This window comes from Muscardinus avellanarius (assembly GCF_963383645.1).
Source record: "Muscardinus avellanarius genome assembly, chromosome: 17".
Classification (NCBI taxonomy): Eukaryota; Metazoa; Chordata; class Mammalia; order Rodentia; family Gliridae; genus Muscardinus; species Muscardinus avellanarius.
The window spans coordinates 17,690,680-17,709,099 of NC_137803.1; the positions used below are offsets into that span (position 1 = coordinate 17,690,680).

General features: G+C 45.8%; 1 pseudogene across 1 annotated transcript; it reads left to right on the plus strand.

Annotated features, from left to right (window-relative positions):
• Positions 1–16,737: 16,737 nt before the first annotated feature.
• On the plus strand, positions 16,738–17,209 carry LOC308276077 (AP-3 complex subunit sigma-2-like; annotated as a pseudogene). Its single transcript has one exon. The product of its transcript is annotated as an AP-3 complex subunit sigma-2-like (transcript).
• The last annotated feature ends 1,211 nt before the right edge of the window (positions 17,210–18,420 follow it).

Below are 18,420 nucleotides of genomic sequence, written 5' to 3' on the forward strand. Positions count from 1 at the left end.
TCCCGGAAGGCTGCGGGCCGTGCGGGCGGCTGCCCCGGCGCCTCTCCCCGCGCGGCGGCGGCGGCTGGGCGGCCCTGCTTCCCTCCCGCCCGCCCGCCCCGCTCCAGGCGGCTCGGCGATCCCGGGACCGCTCGCCCGCCCCGCGCTCTCCCCGCCCTCCGCCGCCGGGGACCCTCCCCGCTCGCCGGGGCGGGCACAAGCGCCCCCCAAGCCAATCACCGGCCGGGCTGGGGGGCGGGCCGCGGGGGCGGCGGCGCTCTGCCCCACGCCCACCCCGGCCCGGCCTCCACGCGGCGATCGGGGTTACCCGGCCGCGGGGCGGGGGCGCAGGGGCGTGCCCCGGCGGGCTGGGCCTGCCCGCAGACCCCCCCGCTCGCCCCGGCTTCGCTCTGCTTTGGTTAGGGGCGGATTGACCCTTTGGGGTGTGTATAGACTGGGGGAGGGGGGAGACAGTGAAGACATTTTCCAAACAACAAAAATTTCTCGTTCCTTTATCCCTCCCGGTGGTCTCTCTACCCAGCCCCCTGAGCGCGCCGTCATTGTTCAAGCGGGAGGAATATGGACGTTTCTAGACCCCTTTAAATTCTTGGCAGCCTCGGCCAGCCGGGCTTGGCTACAGTGTCGACTCCCCGGGGCGATCCGCCGGCCCGGCCAGCAGCCGGGGAGAGTCTGCCCCGGTGTGGCCGCGAGTCGCCACTGCCTGCGTCCACCCTCTCCGGGAATCAAACCAACCCAGCGCCCGCTCCGAGTACACACCCACCCACTCCAAAACAGACAGCGTGGTTCTTGGAATAGAAAGGCGGCTCGATTTTTGAGACGCAACGTGAAATATCAAACTGGAGTTTAAGGTTATCCTTTGCATATGCAAAGAGACGTCTTATTAGCCACCATAGGATGCTTCCCACTTCCCCGCTACCGTTCTTCTAGCAAGGAGTTCATTTAATCCTTCAGGTTCCTGGGGATGTAAAAAGAGTACTTTAAATAAGAGCGATTCGTCACTGGACTTTTTCAGGAAGCTGTTTCTTACATTTAAATATTCAGTGCGGTTGTGAATTCAAAAAGAAAACAGACGCCGAGCATGCCATTTGCCTTTGAAAAGAAGACGCCAAAGCGCCTAACTGGGTGTTCCGGTGGTGCACTTAGGATTCTCATTCAAGGAAGAGAGAACTCACACGGTCCAGTGGCTTCGGCTGGCCGGTCCCCAGCTACATCTGGAGGATCTGCTGTTAACAGATCAGAAGGGGGCACACCCATCCCAACCTCAGCCCTCAGGTGCTCCCAGCAACAGGACTGTGTGCCGTCTAGCAGGCCTCTACATCCTACTCAGAAGCCTTCTCTAGAACGCTTGAGCCATTAAGTCAATAGTACTTAGATGCCACAGAATCCCAACCGAGAAAAACAATCTTTATGGAGGCGTGTTTCAAAGACAGATCTCTGCTCATTCTTTGCAGAGCATGAGTTTTTGACCTTTCAAACCTAGATTAGTGTGTGTGTGTGTGTGTGTGTGTGTGTGTGTGTGTGTGTGTGTGTTACTGAGGATAGAACCCAGGGGCATTCTACCTCCAAGTTACACCCCCAACCCTATATTTTTTATTCTTTATTTTGAAACAGTGTCTCACTAAGTTGCAGAGTACCTCACTAAGGACCTGAGGGTCCTCAAACAGTGATCCTCCTGTCTCAGCCTCCCAAGATTTTTTTCTTTTGATAAGTAAAACACACACACACACACACACACACACACACACACGCTCTCCACCTTGTTAGTTATCCCTCTAAATGTCAACCAATGTCTCTTCACCCTCACCTTTGCCCAATTTGTATATTTTAGGGGGGAAAGGTAATCAATTCTTAAAATTTTTCTGATAGAAGATTGTGAGTTTGAATTGAATGTGGTGGCAATTCAATGTCTGCAATCCCAGGACTTGGGAGGCTGAGACAAGAAAATTGTAGGTTTTGAGGCCAGCCTTAGCAACTTAGCGGGATCCTGTTTCAAATTTTAAAAAATTAAAAGGGCGCCAGGCATGGTGGTGCACGCTTGTAATCCCCGTGCTTGGGAGGCTGAGACAGGAGGATCACACAGGTTCATGGCCAGCCTCAGCTACTTAGGCTCTCAGTAACTTAGTGAGACCCTGTTTCCAAATAAAAAATAGGTCTGGAACTATAGCCCAGAGATAGAAAGCCCCTGGCTTCCACCCCCAGTACTACCAAAAAAAAATTTTTTTAAAGGGTTGGGGCATAGCTTAGAGGTAGAATGCCCCTAAATTCAATCCCCAACACCAAAAGAATTTTAAAAATAAGGAAGAGGAAGAGGAGGAGGAGGAAATTTTCTAATCACACAGGAAATCCTGGGGGTGTTTCAGGCTAACTCTTTGGATGAGACCCCGTTGTCTGAAACTGTAGAGGGATGCAAACATCCTCTTCCTATCCCGCTCCTACAATCCCTAACACAGCAACCTGGGGGCACTTGAAGTCTAGGGCCGTGTCCTCGTTTCCTGGAGGAACAGATCCTAGAAACTCCAATATGAACCTCATACTATGTCATTTATCGTGGCGTGTTTATAAAACTGTGATTCATGGATTCAGTGTCCCCTCCAAGGAGAAAGACTCAACCAAAACACTTATTTTTTTATTCTTTATCCTGAAACAGGGTCTCAAGAAGTTGCGGAGGGCCTCACTAAGTAGCCGAGGCTGGCTGCAAAGTGCGATCTTCCAGTCTCAGCCTCCCGAGTGCTGGGATTATACGCGTGCGCTACCACACCCGGCTCAAGACATTTATTTTAAACTTGAGAGAGAAAGCTTGCTTTCTGTCGAGGAACGGGTAAGCTTTTGTACTGCGGGTGACAAAAATCGTCCCAATTGATTGTATTTTCCTATTTACTTTGGCTACCAGGAAACTCAGTGCCAATTTTATGGCCATAAGCCATAAAAGAACCCATAAAAAAAATTAAATCCCCTTTGTAACTGCATACCAACTTGCCCCAGCACAGTGGTTATGTACACGGCATGCACATTAGCTCTTTCTAAGAAGCTTTAAAAATAGACTCCACACCAGCACAGGAAACCATGATTTAAGGTTCAGGGTAGGAATGCAGAGACGAGTAGTTTTGACAGCACCCTAGGAGGCGCTAATAGGTGCAGAAGCTCACACAGGCAGCTCAGGTCAGTAATTCCCAACCTCTGTGACACATAGATACGTCTGGGGAATCTTTTCTCTTTCTTTCTTTCTTTCTTTCTTTCTTTCTTCCTTTTTGAGGGGGGGTACTAGAGTGTTCTATCTCTAGCCACATCCCCAGCTTGTTTTATTTTTATTTATTTACTTATTTATTAATTTTATTGAGACAGAGTCTTGCTAAATTTCTGAGGTTGCCTGCCGTCCTCCTATCTCAGCCTCCCAAGTACTAGGATTCCACATGTGCATTCCCACGCCTGGCTATGTTTTATTTTTATGTTTTTAGCCCCCTTGATCTTTTATTATTCAAAACAACAACATTTTTAAATTTAGCTTTCTGGCACCGTGTGTGTGCCTTCCACACTTTCTCAATGATTTTCTGTTTCTCCGGGAGAAAAGGACACTCGATCTTGTCACACACATTTGGCGCCACTGGACTCGCCACTGGCCCCACTGGCATGGTTTTTGTTTTAATCCTATAATTTTTTTTTTTTTTTTTTTTTTTTTTTTTTTTTTTGGTGGTACTGGGGTTCCTGGAAGCCCTTCTTCCTCCGGGCTACACTCCCAGACCTATTTTTTTACATTTTTATTTGGAAACAGGGTCTCCTAAACCAGCGCGCGCGGCTGGCTTCGAACCTGCGCGATCCTCCTGTCTCCGCCTCCCAAGCGCGGGGATTACAAGTGTGCGCCACCACGCCCGGCATCATATAAGAGTTTTAGATCTCACAGCACAAACCCCTAGAATAAACCCCTGGGCAAATAACATGTGCGTGTTGGGGTGCTTCTCCGGCCCACCTGGTACAAAGGCAAACAATTCTATTAGCAAGGGGTCAAGAAAACCTAGTTTGTTAGACACCGTATTATAGGAGAGCCTAAATAGTCGTGGAAGATGAAGGGTGCTGAGGAACTTTAGTGCCTACTTCCTTGCACTCCTGGGTGTTCTGGGCATCACTTGGCCATCAGGCACTTAAAAAACTTTTGAGCCGGGAATGGTGACACGTGCTTGTAATCCCAGTACTTGGGCAGCTGAGACAGCAGCCAGCCTCAGCTAGTGTGTGTGTGTGTGTGTGTGTGTGTGTGTGTGTGTGTGTGTGTTACTGAGGCGTGGAGCCCAGGGGCTCTCTACCTCCAGGCTATATCCCCAGCCCTATTTTATATTTTATTTGGAAACAGGGTCTCACTAATTTGCTGAGAGCTTCACTAAGTAGCTGAGGCTGGCTTCGAACCCACGCAATCCACCTGTCTCAGCCTCCCTAGCGCTGGGATTACAAGTGCGCGCCACCACTTCTGGCTCAGCCTCAGCTACTTAGTGAGGCCCTCCGCAACTTAATAAGACCTTTTTCAAAATAAAAAATAGGACTGGGGTAGCTCAGAGGTAGAATGCCCCACAATGCTGAGGCTCAATCCCCAGCACCAAAAAAAAAAAAAAAAATTAAATTTAAATTTAGATTTAAACTTCCCAGGTTATTCTAATACACAGCCAAGTTTAAAGACCTCTGGCCTGGAGTTATATTTCTATTCTTCATATATTCTTCATAATCCTAATTTTTATTTAAGGGAAAATATATATTTTAACTACATGCAAATTTCTTGTTGATAAGGTAGGATGTGAACAAACAAACTTAATATAAAGTACCCATCTGGGCTCTTTCTTTGTTGGCAGAATACTTAACAAAGGTTCTACTACCTGCTTCACTAAAGCTCAAAAGACAGACATTGGTGAAAGCAGGTTTAATCAAAGCCTGCCCTGAGAAAGATAGAAATTTTCTATCTCAGATCTCCATCAGGCTGGGCATGGTGGCACATAGCTATAATCCCAGTTCTTGGGAGGCTGAGACAGGAGGATTGCGGGTTTGAAGCCAGCCTCAACAATTTGGAGAGACTTTTGGCAACTTAGCGAGACCCTGTTTTAAGACACACACAAAAAAATTGAATTAAATTAAAAATAGGGCTGGGGGTGTAGCTTAGAGGTAGAATGCCCCTGGGTTCAATCCCCAGTATCATACACACACACACACACACACACACACACACACACACACACACACTTATCAGGGATTCAAATAGCTTTTATAAGAGGAAAGGGAGCAGGATGAGACAAAGACAAGAAATACACATAAGTAGCTTTAACTAGGCTTCCGCCAGAAACCATGCCCCACTTGCAGTTTCTTTGGTGCCCACCTGGGCCAGAAGGTAGCCTCTCAGTTTCGATTCTCGGCATGAAGGAATTAGATGCAGAAAAGTGATTATCAGCCAGGCATGATAGAGCATGCCTGGAATCCCAGTTCAAGGCCAGCCTCCTCCTCCTCTGCAACTTAGCAAGGCCATCAGCAAGTTAGAGAGACTCTGTTTCAAAATTAAAAATAAAATAAAATAGGCTGGTGGTGTAGCTGGGAGGTAGAACAGTCCTGGGTTCAACCCCCAATACCAAAAAGGAAGGAAAAAAAAAAAAGAGGAGGAGGAAGAAAAGGAGGAGGAGGAGGAGGAGGAGGAGGAGGAGGAGGAGGAGGACCTTAACAACAACTTATCAGGAAATTGGGAAGCAACTTAATTTCAAAGGCGTTCTGCTGGGGATGGAACCCAGAGCCTGACTCATGCTATTTATTTATTTATTTATTTATTTATTTATTTATTTATTTGCAGGTCTAGGGATGGAACCCAGGGGCATTGGACCTCCAAGCTACACCCCCTGCCCTATTTTTTTTTTATTATTCTTTATTTTGAAACCGGGTCTCACTGAGTTGCAGAGGGCCTCACTAAGTAGCTGAGGCTGTCTGTGAACAGCGATCCTCCGGTCTCAGCCTCCCGAATGCTGGGATTACAAGCCTGAGCCACCACGCCCGGCTCTATTTATTTTTATTTTGATACAGTCTCCCTAAATTGCCCAGGCTGGCTTCCAAATTCTGTTGTGTCCCTCCTGCCTCAGCCTCCTGAATAGCTGGGATTATAGGCGTGTGCCACCATACCTGGCTCATCCATTAATTTTACCTGCCACTCTAATAATAATAGAATTAATACATTCTATTAATAATAAAATACTTTATTAATATAATTATTAATATAATTCTATTTAAAATAAAGCCTGTTAATCATAGATTTTCTTTGAGGAGTAGAAGAAGACAACCCTATTCAGGGCTTTTATCCAAAGCAATCAGTTTCCTCTAATCAGTTTCTACCCAGCAATTATAAGGAACGGTAACTTGTAGATTCTCTTCTGGAGTTTGTTGCTTTTGTTTCCATTGAAGGCTGATTGTAACATTTTAGATTTGATACTGTGGGTGTTTGGTAAACGCTCTTCACTGGGATCATCAGAAACGAAAAATTAGCAAGAACAATTTTCAAGTACAATGGGTAATCACAAATAGGGAACATTTTAATGCTAAGCCTTTTCACAAATTATTGAGTTGCCTTAGCAAAATGATGTGTATCTTAACCACATCCGGGAAGGACCCAGAGCAGAATAGTATGTGATGCCACGTGCTTATGTAAGGTTCGCGTCAAGTTTTGGCATATATCTTGCGTTCTTTAAAATGAAAACTCATAACAGGGTGTGGTAGCACACGATTGTAATCCCAGTACTTGGAGGGTCACAGGTTCAAATCCAGCCTCGGCAACTTAACAAGCCTCTCGGTGATCTGGTGAGACCCTGTTTCCAAATAATAAAATTGGCCTGGGGATGTAGCTTGGAGGTAGAATGCCTCTGGGTTCAATTTCCAGTATTCCCCCCCACCCAAAAAAAAGTGAAAGGAAAAGAAAACCCATAAAATTGGCGTGTTGAAGATGGTCACATATGTGTAGAAATTGGCATGATCTTGGAACTAAGTAACATTCCTGAACACATAGAAAGGTCTCACAAATTTAAGGTGTTTATAATTATAGGGAAATAAAGCCTGCTTCCAAGTATGGGCAAATGAAGAGGTGGGTAACAACGTATAACCTGCAAACATCTAGGGTTTTTTTTGTGTGTGTTTAAATATAGCTAAGCTGTGTGTTGGGGGGGGGTGTTATTGGGGATTGAACCTCTGAGCTACACCTCCAGCCCTATTTTTATGTTTATTTTGAAACAAGGTCTCACCAAGTTGATGTTGCAGAGGGCCTCCCTACATAGCTGAGGCTGGGCACAAACCAGTGATCCTCCTATGTCAGCCTCCCAAGTACCGTGATTCCGAGCGTACATCACCATGCCTGGCTTAGCTAAGCTTTTTAACACTTAGGTACTGCTGTTTATTATAATTGCTTTAAAATATTATCTGAGATAGAGATATTTGGTTTCTTTTCTTTTTTATTTTTGGTGATACTAGGGTTCCTGGAAGCCCTTCTATCTCCAGGCTACATTCCTAGGCCGATTTTTATACTTTTTTATTTGGAAACAGGGTCTCTTAAGCCAGCGCGGCTGGCTTCAAACCTGTGCGATCCTCCTGTCTCCACCTCCCAACCGCGGGGATTACAAGCGTGCACCACCATGCCCAGCTATTTGATCTCTTTTCTAATCAAACAAATTATTAAACTAGCAATAATGGATGTATTTGTTTATTTATTTAATATTTCAGTACTAGAAATTGAACATGGGGGGGTTCTACCTCCAAGCTATACCCTCAATCATTTTTAGTTTGGAAACATGGTCTCACTAGGTTGCTGAGAGTCTTGTAAAGTTGTGGAGGCTGGTCTTGAACCTGCAATCCTCCTGTCTCACCCTCCTGAGTACCTGATTTACTTTTAAAAAATTCTTAACACTTGCCAGGCATGGTGGCACACACTTGTGATCCCAATACTTGGGAGGCTGAGACAAAAAGGTCACAGTTCGCAGACAGCCTCAGCCACTTAGTGAGGTCCTCTGCAACTTAGAAGACCTTGTTTCAAAATAAGAACAAAAAATAGGGGTGTAAATTTGAAATAGAATGTCCTTGGGTTCCATCCCAAATATTAGCACTTCAAAACTTTCTGAGCTGGGTGTGGTGGCACACCCTTGTAATCCCAGCATTCAGGGATACTGAGACATGAGGATCACAGGTTCATGGCCAGTCTCTTAGTGAGACCCTGTTTCAAAATAAATAATAATTTTTTTATAAAGACTGGGGATGTAGGTCAGAGGTAGGATGCCCCTGGGTTCAGTCCCTAGTACCACAAACACACACACAAAAAGAATATCTGGCTAGGCGTGGTGGTGCACACTTGTAATCCCAGCATCCAGGAGGTGGGGACAGGAAGATTGTGACAGGCTCAGCTACTTAACCAGGCCCTTTGCAACTCAGTGAGACCCTGTTTTAAAAAGAAGGACTAAAAGAAGGGCTGGGAGTGGAACTCGGAGGTACAATGCCCCTGGGTTTCATCCCCAATACTGAAAAGAAAAAAAAGGAATGTCTTAATTTATTTCCACATTTTGACTATGTATTTTTCCATTTTTAAACTCCTCTTTTCTCATTTATTTCTTTCTCCTGATTGGGAACCCATGGACATTTACCTCTGAGCTACACTCCCAGATCTATTTTTTATTCTTTATTTTGAAACCGGGTCTCACTAAGTTGCAAAGGGCCTCACTAAGTAGCTGAGGCTGTCCTCGAACTATGATCCTCCAGTCTCAGTCTCCAGAATGCTGGGATTACAAACTGGTTACATTTGACTTTGTACTTATGTGTTAAGGTAACAAAGTTAATATCTTAATCCCCTATTTGAACAATATAAGAAGTTTAAAACATTGTTTCTAATCATTTGCTTTTTACTCCCCTCTCTCTTCCTCTTTCTTTCTTTCTTTCCTTCCTTCCTTCCTTCCTTCCTTCCTTCCTTCCTTCCTTCCTTCCTTCTTCCTTTCTTCTACATAATGGGGATGGAGCCCAGGGCCTGGCCAGTGCTAGGCAAGGGTTCTTCCCCCCAGCTCCATTCTGTCTTTTTGCTAAATCGCCACATTAGATAGTGTTATTGTTGTTATATAAGTTCTTTTTTTTTTTTTTTAATGGTACTGGGGGTGGAACCCAGGGGCTTTCTACCCCCCGGCTATACTCCCAGACCTATTTTATATTTTATTTGGAAACAGGGTCTCACTAAATTGCTGAGAGCCTCATTAAGTAGCTGAGGCTGGTTTCGAACCTGCGCGATCCTCCTGTCTCAGCCTCCCAAGTGCAGGGGTTACAAGTGTGCGCCACCATGCCCGGCTTGTTATATAAGTTCTTCAAAGCATTAGCAATATGTTTTTCAGGGTTCCATCCCCCCGCTAAAAAATTCTGGCTGCTCTTTAGATATTTGGGGATATTCTCCTTTTCCAAGTGGACATTCATTGTTTTTTTCTTTTCTCTTTTACGGGTCTGGGGATGGAACCCAGGGACATTTGACTTCCGAGCTACAAGCCTTGCCCTATTTTCTTTTCTTTATTCTTTCTTTCTTTCTTTCTTTCTTTCTTTATTTATTTATTTATTTATTTGGTGTTACTGAGGTTCCTGGAAGCCCTTCTACCTCCGGTCTCCACTCCCAGACCTATTTTATATTTTTGAAACAGGGTCTCTTACACCAGCGCGACGGGGCTTCGAACCTGCGCGATCCTCCTGTCTCTGCCTCCCAAGCGCAGGGATTACAAGCGTGCGCCACCACGCCCGGCCTTCTTTTCTTTATTTTGAAACAGGGTCTCACTAAATTGCAGAGGAGCTAAGTAGCTGAGGCTATCCGTGAACCGTGATCCTCCAGTCTCAGCCTCCGGAATGCAGGGATGACAAGCACCGGCTCCCCACGCCCAGCTGGGGGGACATCCTTTGAAAGTCCTTAGATAAGGGGTCATTGATAATCAACTCAGTTTTTGTTCATCTGAAAATGTCTTCTTTCCTCCCTGGCAGATGGTGAGATTATATAATCGGAGAGGACTCCAAGCCTTTGTGGAATGTGGCGGGGTATAAATAAGCATCCTTTATCTGACATTGCCACTCTGGAGGCTCAGGCTTATAATCAGTGTATCTGGGGACGTCCTGGGGACCAGGGCAGGCTGTAAGAGTCTTCTCCCAGGAACTACTGGTGTCATTTCTCGGCACTTTGAAGATTCTGCACTCGGTGTGCAGCTCTTATCCCTGATCAGCCATCAATCAGCTCTTGCTCTGATTATTACTGCTTTGCCTCACCTTTGGCAGTTTTTGTCTATGTGGCTTTCTGTATCATTTTTTTCTTTCTTGTTGGGGGGTATTCTGTATATTGAACCCAGGAACATTCTACCTCCAAACTACGCTCCCAGGCCTCTGGTTGTTGTTGTTATTATTGTCTACCTGTGTACTTGTGTTTTATTTTATTTATTTGTTTGTTTATTTATTTATGTATTTATTTATTTATTTTCTGGTATTAGGGATGGATCCCAGAGGCTTTCTACTTGTGGGCTACACTCCCCAGACCTTTTTTTTTTTTTTTTTTTGCAGGTCTGGGGATGGAACCCAGGGGCATTTCACCTCCAAGCTACATCCCCCGCCCTATTTTTTAGTCTTTATTTTGAAACAGGGTCTCACTAAGTTGCAGAGGGCCTCACTAAGTAGCTGAGGCTAGCCCCAAACCTGGGATCCTCTTGTCTCAGCCTCCCAAGTCCTGGGATTACAGGTGTGTGTCACTATTTTTTATTTTATTTATTTATTTATTTATTTATTTATTTATTTATTTATTTTGTTGGTACTAGGGATAGAACCCTTCTACCTCCGGGCTATACTCCCAGACCCATTTTATATTTTTATTTGGAAACAGGATCTCTTAAGCCAGCAAGGCTGGCTTCGAACCTGCATGATCCTCCCATCTCCGCCTCCCAAGCACAGGGATTACAAGCGTGTGCCACCATACCCAGGCTAACTATTTTTTATTTTGAAACAAGGTCTCGCTAGGTTGCTAACGTCACTAAGTTTCTGAGGCTGGCCTTGAATCTGCGATTCTCCTGTCTCAACCTCCCAAGTACTGGGATCACAGGTGTGTGCCACCTCGCCCAGCTTATATTGTGCTAGTTCTGGCATCTAAACATTTGAGACATGGTCCCATTATTTCTGCTGACTTTCACTCTTGGTGACTTCATTCCATGCGTGCTTTTAGGAGATTCGATCAGCTGTCATTTTATTTAATCCTAGAAGAACAAATCCAAAGGCAGTTTATATTTGCTTCTGCTAAGAGCCAGGGAACACGACCACTCTGGGACCACCCTGGCCCATATGAGAATCTTACTTGGCACAGAAGTCTTGCGCCTGGCGTGGTGGCACTCTGCCACTCAGTGAGACCCTGTTTCAAAATAAAAAATAAAAAATAGGGCTGGGAGTGTAGCTTGCCGGGTATGGTGGTACATGCTTGTAATCCAAGCATTTGGGAGGCTGAGACAGGAGAACTGCAGTTTGTGTCCAGCCTCAGCTACTACTTAGTGAGGCCCTTTGCAACTCAGTGAGACCCTGTCTCAGAATAAAAAATAGGGCTGAGGGTGTAACTTGGAGGTAGAATGCCCCTGGGTTCCATCCCTAGTACTGTAGAAAAAAAGAAAGAAAGAAAGAAAGAAAGAAAGAAAGAAAGAAAGAAAGAAAGAAAGAAAGAAAAGAAAAGAAAGAAGGAGGAGGAGGAGGGAGAGGAGGGGGAGGGGAGGAGGAAGAGAAGAAGCAGCCGCTGCCTTGGTCAGCCACTGGCTAAAGGTTTAGTCTCCCCCTATACAGGACTGGTACATCTTTTACTTAACTGCTGACTGCATCAGTCTGAGGTTTAGTTTTTTCAGGGTGGAAGGGTAAGACAGACAATGTTACTCTTCAGCCAATATTCACCTCTCCACCTGCAAAATGTTCCTGCCCCAGTGATAGCACACGTGACCCTGCAGCATACGTCACTCTGATGCCAAAGGCTTATATAATAGTGCAGCTGGCTGTGTGGCCAGCACCTCCCAGCTTTCTGTCCCAGGTTTCTGTCGCTCCTTTGGAGCTCCTGCCCTCCACCTGGAGGACGTCACATCCCAGATCAACTTGCTCCTTAAACCTTAATAGGGAAACACTTGAAACAGACCTGAAACTGACCTGGAACCTCGAGCGGCCTCGCTCAGCTCACTTTGCCAACACAAAACGCAAACTAGAAATAGACGCTTATTATGTAGCCACTGAGGTCTGCAGATTTTCCCCTCCACGCCATTAGTGCCAATATATAAACATATTTATATTAGTGATAATTATATTACCAATATATAAATGCTAACATGTATAAATATGATAAATGCTTACATATTGCCGATATAGAAATATAATTTTAGAAATATTTAATATTTAATATTATTTGATATTTAATATTCATATATTAGCAATATAAATGCATATTGCTATTATGCATTGACCCATGCATTTTCCTTCCATCTCATTATTGTTAATATATAAACATATTTATATATTAGCAATGTACAAACGCATATTGCTGATATGCATTTACCCATGCAACTTTCATGGATAAATGTCTCTTATGTAAGCCTGGCGATATATGTATTTATTTATTTATTTACTTATTTACTTATTTACTTACTTATTTTTGTGGTACTGGGAATGGAACCCAGGGGCTTTCTATCTCCAGGCTACACTCTCAGACTTATTTTATATTTTATTTGGAAATATAGTCTCACTAGGTTGCTGAGAGCCTCTCTAAGTAGCTGAGGGTAGCTTCAAACCTGCACGATCCTCCTGTCTCAGCCTCTCAAGTACTGGGATGACAAGAGTTTGCCACCAGGCCCAGCTCCGGGCAGTATATTTAAACAAGATGGTTAGGAAACTGCATTGACCTCCTTTGTGGGGAGGGAAGTACTGGGGATTAAACCCAGGGGCTTTCTATCTCTGAGCTACATCCCCATCCCTTTTTATTTTGAAACAGGGTCTCGCTAAACTGTTGAGGGTCTTGCTGAATTGATAAGGCTGGCCTCAACCCTGCAATCCTCCTGTTTCAGCCTCTTAAGTACTGGGATTGCAGGCATGTGCCGCCATGCCTGGCTTCTGTTGGTCTCCTTTACAAATGAGCGCCTGAAGATTTAATGCAGTTAAGGTTGGGTTTGGGGTTTTCTGTTTTGTTTTGTTTTTGCCTAGAAGATACAGTCAAATGTACCCCTCTAGTAATACTTTTACATTCTTATTTATGCCCATTAACTCATTTAGTAAACTTGACAATGACACCAAGTTATTTCCTAAAAATTGGGAAGTCTATTAATTAGTTCTATATAGTCACGCTAACAAATTACCACAAAATTAGTAACTTAAGAAATAGGAGTGAGCTGGGTGTGCAGGCTCATTCCTATCATTCTAGCTCCTCTGCAAGCCCAGCTACTTGGGACGCTGAGGCAGGAGGACGGCAAGTTCAAGGCCAACCTGGGCAATACTCACCTACAGCTCTAGAAGCCAGACGTTCACCACTGAGCCCAGGCCAAGGTGCTGCGCGCTCTCTGGAGGTCACGGCCGGGAATCAGCTTCCTTTTTCTGGCTTAGAGAGCTAAAGTCCTCGCACTCCTTGGCCTGTGGCTCTTCCTTCCATCTTCAGTCAGCAGCACCTTCCATTCCTCTGTGCTGAGGCCATGCACCCCTCCACCTTCTATGTACGGCCAGATCTCTTTGCCTCCCTCTAATAGGGGCATTTGCAATTATATTTAGAATCCATCCAGATCATCTAGGATCATGTCCCCATTGTAAGATCCTAGACTTGATTACATCCTCCAAGTCCCTGTGCCACAGAAGGGGACGTTCACAGGCTCCTGAGATTCGAACCTAGATGTCTTTGGGGAACATTACTCAGCAAGCCACAAGAAGCGTGGTGATTTTCGGGATCCTGAAAATGTTCTATGTTTGAGTCTAATTTTGTGTTAAGGGGAATAAGTTATTTGGTTCTTTCTACTTCTTTTACATTTTCACTTTCCAGAAAAAAAAATATAAAAGATGTCCTTTGACCCTAGTAGAAAATTCTAGAACAGCTGCTTTAGTTAACAGTATCAACAAATTCTTTCTTTTTTGCTTTCTTTCCTTCTTTCTTTCTTTGTGTTTTTCCTTCTTTCTTTTGTTATTTTTCTTGGTGTGGTTGTGGTACTGAGGATTGAACCCAGGGGCATTCTACCTCTTTTTTTTAATTGTAAGGTTTTTTTTTTAATATACTTTTATTGGTGCGTTATAGTCTCACATATATGTAGTTCACAGTAATAGTAACATATATGCACACAGTGCTTGGTGGGCTTTCTTTCTGAGCTGTACCCCAGCCCTATTTTATTTTTTATTTTGAAACAGGGTCTCACTAAATTGCGAGAGTCTCGTTAAGTTTTTGAAGCTGGCCTTGAGCCTGCGATCCTTCTGTCTCAGAAAATACTGGAATGGCAGGATGATAGGTGTGTGATACCTACTCATTATTTATTCATTTATTTTGCAGTACTGGAGATGGAACCTAGAGGCATTCTACCTCCGAGCTACCCCCCCACCCTATTTTTTATTCTTAATTTTGAAACAGGGTCTCACTGAGTTGCAAAGGGCCTCACTAGCTAGCTGAGGCTGTCTGTGAACTGTGATCCTCCTGTCTCAGCCTCCCAAATGCTGGAATTACAAGCATGCATCACCATACCCAGCTCCCTGATTATTGGTTTTATTTTTTATTTTTTGGTGGTACTGGGGTTCCTGGAAGCCCTTATACCTCTGGGCTACATTCCCAGATATATATATATATATATATATATATATATATATATATATATATATATATATATTATACACACACATACATACATACATACATACACATATACATATATATACATATATACATATATATACATATATACATATATACATATATACATATATATGTGTGTGTATATGTGTATATATATATATATATATATGTATGTATGTATGTCTGGGACATATATATTTGGAAACAGGATCTCTTAAGCCTGCGAGGCTGGCTTTGAACCTGCGCGATTCTCCTGTCTCTGCCTCCCAAGCATGGGGATTACAAGCGTGCGCCACCACCCCTGGTGACTTCTCGCATGCTTGTAATCCCCGCAGGTTCGAAGCTATCTGCACTGGCTTAAGAGACCCTGTTTCCAAATTTTAAAAAAAGTATAAAATAGGTCTGGGAGTGTAGCCTGGAGGTAGAAGGGCTTCCAGGAACCCCAGTACCACCAAATAAATAAATACATACATACTTGTTTGTTAACCTGAAGAATCTCAACTTAATTTAAAAGGTAAAAAAAAGTATCTTTTTTTAGTACTATTTCATTACTCCACCTATAAAATTGGAAGGCTTGCTTCGAAAGGATTCTCTCTAAGCTTGTGCTTTGTTCTACAAACAGGATTAGACCAAAACAAAGCCATTAAACAACCCAACAGCAATGTCAAAGATACTATAATGAAGCTCTCCATTGCGTGCCGGGAGGAGTGAGGGAGAGGAAGGAGCCTGGGGGTTATTTAGTCCCCAGAAGATAAATATTGGAGAAGAAAAAGAGGATTCACATGCTGGAGACCACCTTTATTACCACTGGAGATTTCACAATTTAGGAGTTGGAGCTTGAAGTAAGGCAAAGCCGCTCTTCAGCTAAGGGGCAGGAGCAGGAGGGGATGGGTAGGAATGAACATCTTGGATTTTTATCTGTCTTTCTTCTGTCTGTCCTTCCTTTTCTTTTTTCCTTCCTTCCTTCCTTTTCTTCTTTTCCTCCTTTCTTTTGAAGCAGTCTTACTAAGCTGCACAGGGCCTAAATTGCTGAGGCTGCTCTCAAACCTGCTAGCCTCCTTTCTCAGCCTCCCAAGTATTAGCATTACAGGCGTGAGCCAGCACACTCAGCTTCTCCGTGAGTGTCTCCATCCTCATCCTTAAGTACAACCTGTTGTGCTCACTGCCCCCCACCCCCCGCCTCTCCCTCTGGCTCCTGTGGGGTGGGATGCTGGCTCTATGGGCTGTGTTTTTAGTACCAGTGATTGGTATTCCCAAGCCCTGTGGTTTCTCCTGGACTCCAGGCTCTGTTCCCCAGCAGCTCTGTGAATTCCGACCCCTCGTGAATGTTCCAGTCTTATCGAGTTGGTACCATAGGTAGAGGGAAGCAACTGCTTCACCTTCCCAAGAGGGGCCAAGCTTGAGAGGGCAGGATTACAACAGGAGAGAAGATAAACCAAGGGTGTGAGACACAGCACAGGGGCCAGAGAGCAGAGACACGAGACGCTCACACGCTGCTCTCTAGGGAGGGCACTCGGGCTGCGTGTAGCAGAACACATGGCATCTCCTCATGGAGCCACAATCCCACTCTGAAGGCTCTCTGCACTGGAAAATATTAAGCACAGCCAGACATGGGGGCGCACACCTGTTATCCCAGGCCCTGGGAGGTTGAGGCAGGAGGGTCGCAGGTTCAAGGCCAGCCTTAGCCACTTAGTAAGACTCTCAGCAACTTAGTAAGACCCTGTTTCCAAATAAAAAATAAAATAGGACTGGAATATAACTCAGAGGGAAAGCACACCGAGGGCTGTGCGCATGCATGTCACTCTCACTATGAATTACGTTGCAATGTGAGACTATAACACACCAATAGAAATATATTTTAAAAAATGGCTTTCTGGGAGCCGCCAGTGCTAAAGGAACCGTGGTGGGCAAAGATGATTCAGGCGATTCTGGTTTTTAGCAATCATGGGAAGCCACGGCTGGTCAGCTTCTACCAGCGTTCCCCAGAAGAAATCCAACAAGAGATTGTTCGAAAGACTTTCCACCCAGTCCTCAAGCAGGATGACAGCATCTGTAATTTCTTGGAGGGTGGAAGGTTTTTGTGGAGACTCTGGGTAAGTGTTCCAACAATGTAGGTGATAGGAGTTGGATTTCATCTTCCATATGGATAAGGTGCCCTGCATCCTCCAGGAGGTGATGGGCGGGATGGTGCTGGAAACAAACATAAATGAAATCACGGCTCATATGGAAGCTCAGGACAGGCGGGAGAAGTCGGAGGGTGGCCTTTCCGCAGCCCCCGCACGGGCTGTATCTGCTGTGCAGAACATCGTCCTGCCTGGAATTCCTCGGAAAATCAACACTGGCGATCTCAAAGTCCTCAACCTGTCCCAGTTTGTCTGTGGGTGAGGGCTGGGCTGAACTGAAGTTTTTAAGACCAGCCAAGTCAGTTGAGTGTGGAAACAGATGCCATTTTGAGCCTTAGAAGCACCGCCTTCGGACCTGGAACCTTCCTGGCTGGGAGGGCTGCCGACATGAGTCGGGTGCCCTGTGTGGGGTGATCGGCCCTCGGCAGTCATGCTGTCCCCTCGCCGGTGGCCTGTGGGTGTGAGCGGCCCTGCCTTCCTCAGTGGGCTCGGCACAGCCAAGCCAGCTGCACCTCACTTCCCGCGCACACCTCTCCCGGGGACTAGGGACTGGAAAAGGGCCCGGCCTCCAGGTGTGGGCATGGGTGAGTGGGGGCACGGAAGGGTTCCTAGGAACCACAGCCACCTGCCAGCTACTCTGGGGTCCCAGTACCCGGAGCCCTCGATTAGCCAAGTTTTTTGCTCACCACCTCCTGAAGGATACTTTCCCCGCTGGCAGAGTCCCAGTTCTGTTCTCACAGGTGACTGTGCAGGACACAGTCCAAGTCCTAAGCCTGGTGCATGCCCCCACAGATCACGGCATGCTAGAGAGGGCCTCCTGCAGGGGGCAGCCCTGTGTGGAGAAGGCAGAAGCCGCCAGAGCGTGGCACCTCCCAGAGCCATGACTTCCTGAGCTTAAAACAGATTCCCCACCTGGGAACGAAGGCTCAGTGCCGTGTTGTGTGTGCATAATGAGCCGCCATCAATGGGAGAGCCACTGAGGCAGGCGCCTGCTCCTGGAGCTTGAGAGCTTTGGCCGGGCCGCTGTTCAGGGCCTGGACAGCATTCTCCTGGGGCACTGTAGACCCATAAGTATTTACATGTCGTTAGAGGGTTTCTTCTGTGCCATCTTGGAGCTCCAGCTGCTCAGGGTGGGCCTCTCACTCCACACACTGCTGTAGCCATGTGGCGGTGTGCTACCGTGGTCCAGAGCACTCACTGGACCGATGCGGAGGTCTCAGACCCAGGCCCAGGCGGGTGCTGGCGCAGCTCTGGGGTGGGCCGACCAAGAGACCAAGACCCAGTGTCAGGGCCACGCTGCCGTTCATCTCTGAAAAGCCCTTCCTGTGGTGTGTGCCCCCTGCTGCCTGCAGCCTCTCGCCCTCTCTCTCTCTCAGCATCTCTGCAGGAGCCTCAAGGCAGGCCCTGTGTAGGGGGACAGAAGTGTCCCACATGACTTGTGCACCTGAATTACCTGAATTGGTGTGATGCCAA